Genomic DNA, 6,399 nt, shown 5'->3' with positions numbered 1-6,399 from the left:
AAGAGCCGAGGGAGAAACTAATAAAAACTCCAAACATTTTTAGTATGAAAGTAGACGGATTGAGATCAGAATCGCTTGCTGACTGAATGCAGTCATGACTGACAGCAACAAAGCAAAGGAATACCACTCCCATCGCCAAACTCATCAGCATCTTGAGACTGCGACCAATCACGGAGCAGCAGCAGAAAAACCTCCATTAGGGGACTGATGGATGGGAAATGCACCAACAGAGGCATAGACGATCAGGTTGGAAGATAGATGAGTCTCCTGTCTAACTGGTCCCCTCTGATGATGTCATCATGCAGGACAGTCAGATGATTTCTGTTTCCAAATTGTCTCCAACTGGTTGCTTCAGGCCTGATGTGATGGCAGAGAAGGACGCTTGTCCTCAAGGTCGTCGGCTGAGTTTAACGGGGAGCTGAATGATCTCACAGCGCAGTCCGAAGAGAGTTCCTGTTGTGTTGGATTTCACTCAGGTGGGACTTCTTGCCTGCTATTGCGCTGACACATGCATGACTGTGGATGGATTACAGTCCTGGCAACAGCTCGGTGCAACATAAACATCTGCCCCTGAATATGCTCAAGCAGGAAACAGTGAAAGCTAAGCAAGAATAAAGAAAAGTCAGATAATATTCTGATTGTGTGACGTGATTTTCTACAAAGTTGGATTAATTAGTTGTTGCTAGTGGCACTTAATGAAGCTGCGTCTACACCAACATGTTGTTTGTTAAAGGTGTAAAACTTTTTAGAAGTTTGGACTGCAGGCAAAATATGAACCAGTGCATAAGACTTAGAGGGAATGTTTGGGTAAAACAGAATATGATATTAATGCATATATTGTCATTAGTTTATAATCAACTCCTATCAAGAACTTTTGACTTTGGTTCACTTAAAATTAGCCCATCATAAATTGTGCTGTTTTTGAAGGAGCACCCCAGTGTCCCACAGCACCCGTCTGCATTTTGGCTGTGCAAACACTCAGCTGTGATTCTGTGAATGCATTTTCCCTTTTTTTCTTTTTCATTTTTCTTCATGAACTCATGCCAGGTCAACACCATACCTAGAGCTGATATAATTAACTCCATGTTGGAGCAGAATGTTTCTCCTGGAAATAATGTATCAGTGAAAGATTTCTCCTGCTATTTGTGCCGCACCAGTCACCCTGGTCATAACGCTAACACGGTCATCAGGTTTGATGTCACGGATGCGACGGCAGCGTCAGCGCTAACCCCTGAGGGATTATGCTAAACAGCTGCCTTGCAAACTCATTTCATCCTAGTTTTAACCGAACATTCCCAAACATATGTCCAAATGTTTGATTGAAAAATTGGATGTCAAATATTTGAACAGTTAATAAACCACAAAACTATACAAAAACTCAAGTGTTTGCAGATGAGACCAGCTCTAAAAATAAGTGATTCTGTGTTTTTATTTTTGTCTGTTGTGTTCGTTAAGCTTGACTGTAAATCATATGAGAACACTCTGGAAAGGCACTAAAATCTGATTCGAATTTCAAAAAATCACTCTTTGATCATTGGTAGTATTGTTATGTTCGAGTACACTTTATTTTACTGCGACGTGATGGTGGACAATTATTCGTGGCAAGTATCTGTCTATGTGTCATTCAGGGCTCACGTTTGGCATGAGAACGCGCACTGATCTCATCATTCCACTTATATTAGTCTGCCTAAAGAGAGCGCAACACAAAACATCTGACTCTCTCTCTCTCTTACACACACAAGGGGACACACACACACACACACACACACACACACACACAATCATTCACGAAAGAGAAGAAAATTGGCGGGACACCACGGCATGTCCTGCTCCCTGAACATGACCAAGAAATCATCATGTGATTAATGCTGAGTTCACAGACGAGCCATGGAACATGTGCAACTGCTTAATCAGTGACTCTCTAAATCCCGCGTTGGTCACCTTAAGTGTTAACAGTTGACACAGGAATCCCACTACTTATAAACACACAAATCTCTCTGACCCTCAGGCCTGTCGCTTCTCTCTTCATGACTTCCTAACACAACTTTTCCTGTATCCTTTGTGTCTTTCAGTCTTTTTTCCGTCCTGGCTGCACAGTGATGGATGGGTCCCTCTGTGCGTTACACTACCACAGTGTTTATGTAAGGCTCTGCTCTGGATTCAGTGTTGTTTCAACCCTCCTGGGAGGAGAAGCCGCTCCCCTCCATGCCGGGGGTTGTAATGAGTCATGGGAAGACGCCTGCTTGTAACATGCTACATCAAATTAATCTGCTGCAATTTGTGATATAGAAAGAACACAATTACGTGCCTTTGTGTGAGCGAGCGTATCTACTGTATCCTTGTTCTCTCATGCTGTCAGGATGAATTCTGCCTTAATTGATTATTTGAGCCACTATGTAAAATTGCTAATACCTGGGGCATGCCCCTAATTTATTTCGCCATGATTTTTCTTTTCAGGTTTATTTTATAGTGCCTGTACAACTTTTTCAGTCACCGTCATTGCAGACATGTGTTTCAAGCCCAGGGCACCACATCTGCTGCTTCATTTTTAACGAGACATGGAGGAGTATCGCCCAGTGAGCGTAATGTGTGCAGATGATAATGCTCTGAGACCTGTAGTGGTGAATAGGTATCCTGAAAACTATTACAAGGACATGACCATGAAGGTCTGGCCCAGTGTTTATTGTCTAGGGAGGACTCATTACAGCACACACCTCCACCAATGCTATCCAACTGTTGAAATATGCAGCTCTATACATGTGAGGATTTGTAGACTGAGACAGAAATGCTGTCTTAACCCTTCAACATTTTCTGAACCCCCCCAAAAAAAACCAAAACCACGAGCTGTTTGCAAAGAAACAGGAAGTGAAGAACAGTGTGTGACTGTGAACTGAGACACGAGTATGTACAGTATGTTCAAAATTATATTTTGATTCAAGCAAAATTATCTATCATTCATATATGCATTAGCGTTATCCTCCAACGATTGTCTGGAAAAACCGACCGGTTGGTTATCGCTGTGCCTGCTGGTGCAACAATGTTTTGCTTTCCCGTTTTTTTTTTTTGTGTTGTTTTTTTTTAGACTTGCTTATCACTTTGCCAGCGACAACTTTGAAAAGTGTTTGTGCTCGTCTGGCAACTTACTGTACCTCACAGAGACACTCAAGGAAAGTATGTCGTCCTGCTCACAAAAAATAGTAAATGGGCAAATCATGCCGTAAACCATCTGCAACTGACACTGGAGTGCATATTGATGCTGTTATTAGTTCCTATCTGAAGTTGTTTCTCATGTCAGCCTCCGCATGTTGTCCCTGTTAACACAGTCCATTCATTGCCCTCCAAGAGCTCTGCAATCAGCTCCAGCTAAAGGCAATGAAAGCTGCAGAACTATCCTGACGATCCCCAGCACAAGAAGATGGGTTGGGGGACAATTAAATTTGAACCCTCAACCAAACTAGATCGATTATTTCCTTGTCAGCTATTGTTTTTAAGGGTTATGTGTACAGGTGGGCTTGCCATTTGACTCAGAGATGTAATTCTTGAGCACGGATTGACAGCAAGGGTTGATCCTTGACAGACTTTTTGCTCAACACTCACCAGCAGGTCCAGTTTATCAGGTCAAACAAGTGCACGTATAAGCATGCACGTCTGTCTGTCTGGCTCGTTTCTGTCTCTGGTACTCTGCCTCTACCTCCCTTCTCCCCTCCATCAACTGCTTTCTCTCCCTCCTTCACCCAGAGAGGTGAATTACCAGTACAGGGGGGTGAACAGTCCTCCAGTGACACGCCATATATAGACAGCAGACGTTAGCTAAACGCTAGGTAGACATGAGGTATACTGAACCCTGGTACTACTCAGGCAGCTCCTCTGACCCACAGGGGCTGGTGTACAGATGTCACAGTGTGGTGTCAAGTGCACAAAACAGAATCACATTGTTCAAAACCATTAATGGCCACATTCCTTTCTAGACTAATATCTGAACACTGTTAAAAAAAAAAAAAAAAAGACGTTAAAAACTGGCATTGGTATATTTTGCTTGTTGTCTTTTTTTCACAAACAGGCATCAATTCCTCAACTTCAGGGAACATGTGTTGTTCTCACTTCAGATACAATGCAGTGACTATAGTTATCCTCTGTATGTATGTGTGTGTGTGTGTGTGTGTGTGTATTATCCTACACGCATAACACCAAGTCCCAAAATCTCTCAATGAAAATATCTATAAACCCCCAAGAGACTCAGACCCAGACACTTGCCAGCCACATCTGCCAGCCTGTTTTAACTGTTAGCTTTCTCATAAAATTATAGGCCACAAACATGTCTTGCGTTAATCATTATTTCTATTTATAAAATCAAAGATTTTCTTCCCGGAAACATTTTGAGTTATCCTCAAACAACCCAGTTAAATTGTATTTGCGGTGACTGTTTTTAATGTTATGCTATATTAGATTAGAAAATGCTCTGGATGAAATAATGTTGCTTTGGTCTTTGTGCTGTTTTTTATTTGACACATGTTAAATGGCTGTCTGTTATTTTCAGATACTTTGACAGAATCTCATCTGTCATAACAGAGGGAAGTATCGCAGGGTATGAAAGGGCAAACGGTTTTGTAATCTTGGTTTCACCAAATGTCCCATTCGAAGTTGGGTGGAAGCCTCTGCTTGGATAGCACGCAAAACTGAAACTCATCATCTTGTACCTCAGCAGTAAAAGTACTGTGTTTACTCCTGAAGGCACGGAAGGAATTAAGTCACAATGAAGGATATGACTGTTGTGCAAACCTGCACTCAGACTGAATAAACAAGTCTAATTTTCTCCTTTATTTTTTCGCTGTTGGATGCTTTGATGCAAGAGTCAGCCTCAGGTATCGAACAGAGAGGATTTGATGTATCACCCCCTTGCAAAGAAGTCAGTTTTTATTAGTTTTACAAAAGAGAGCTTAAGATGACACGGGAGAAACTACAAATTGAGCGTCACAGTTCTGTTCCTGTGCAACATGTGCATGCCAGTGTGACCTTGACCTTTGACCACCAAGTGTTGGGTGCTGGTTGGTCTCCGAGTGTTGAGCCAGATGCCAACTGATTGTTTTGATCATTTTTATTGCGTGTTCTCAAGATGGGCAGCAACCACGCAGCATCCAGGATGCCTCACGATGCCTTTTTTTACAGAAAGATTAGCGTGTTCGATTTTTTTAACCTCCCACAACAGCGGATCTCAGCTGGAGGAGATGATGCCGCGCACAAATGTGAATATTGTGAAGCAAAAATAGGAGTGCTATCATCTGTGTCTCAAGGTGGAACTGTGGCAAAGAGTTTCACCATGCTGTTTTTTCTAGGCACAAGACAGCTGGTATCGTACAAACCGCGACAGATGCCGATCTGGCTCCCACTTCCTTTGCTTGCTTCCTTTCATCACACACGCAGTGAAAGACTGTGAACGATGATTGGTTGGGGAGCAACGTGCACTCAGTCGTGGTACTACATCTATGATCGCCTAATCAAGCACACTGACTGTTTTAACAGACAAAAATATCCTGCAGTCTGACCCCAGCATTAAATTCTGTGCTCATGTAAGGTGACAGTGACCCTGACCTTTGACCACCTTCATTTTTTTCAGTTCAGCCTTGAGTCCTAGAGGATATTTATGGAAAATATGAAGAAATTCTCTCAAGAAACTGCTTTGATAAGAATGAGAAGGACAGATGGATGACTCGAAAACCCAATGCCTTTGGCCCACAGCTATCACCATTACAGAATCATAAAAATGTGGTACTCCAGCTTCCTCCCACAGTCCAAAGACATCAAGAGGGGACGAGGCTGATTGATACTCTAAATTGACCGTAGGTGTGACTGTGAGTGTGAATGGTTGTCTGTCTCTATGTGTTGGCCCTGTGATGGACTGGTGACCTGTCCAGGGTGAACCCCGCCTCTCACCTGAAGGCTGCTGGGATAGGCTCCAGCCCCTGTGAGGCTGTCTTTTTCCCTTATATCTATATGTTGTATGACTGGACTATTTAAGTGTTCACTACTGCATCGGTGACCACAAGCATAGAAAATGCATTTATTTATCATTTTCCTATCATTTTTCAATTTTCTAAATTTACTCAGGATTATTTCACAGCATAACTATGCTGTTAAGTCAAAACTGGAATCAAAGCAAACAGTCTGACAACTGAGCAATAAACCGGCACGTTCAGACCAATTATGGGTGCCCAGGTAGCACTCCCTCTCTCCCTGCCTCTGTCCCACATGGCTGCACACACTCTGGCACAAATACAAATACACAAAACTTTTACTGATTGCGATGTTTGGCACAGAACTCACAACCAAAGATTTGCACATGAGTGAGAGATATCTACCGTATTCTTGTCTAGTATAACTTCCAGAAGCCACTGATGCTTT

This window comes from Aulostomus chinensis, chromosome 15 (assembly GCF_037954235.1).
Source record: "Aulostomus chinensis isolate RoL2024-O1b breed Wild chromosome 15, RoL_Achi_v1.0, whole genome shotgun sequence".
Lineage (NCBI taxonomy): Eukaryota > Metazoa > Chordata > Actinopteri > Syngnathiformes > Aulostomidae > Aulostomus > Aulostomus chinensis.
Note: the sequence above shows the minus strand (reverse complement) of the source record.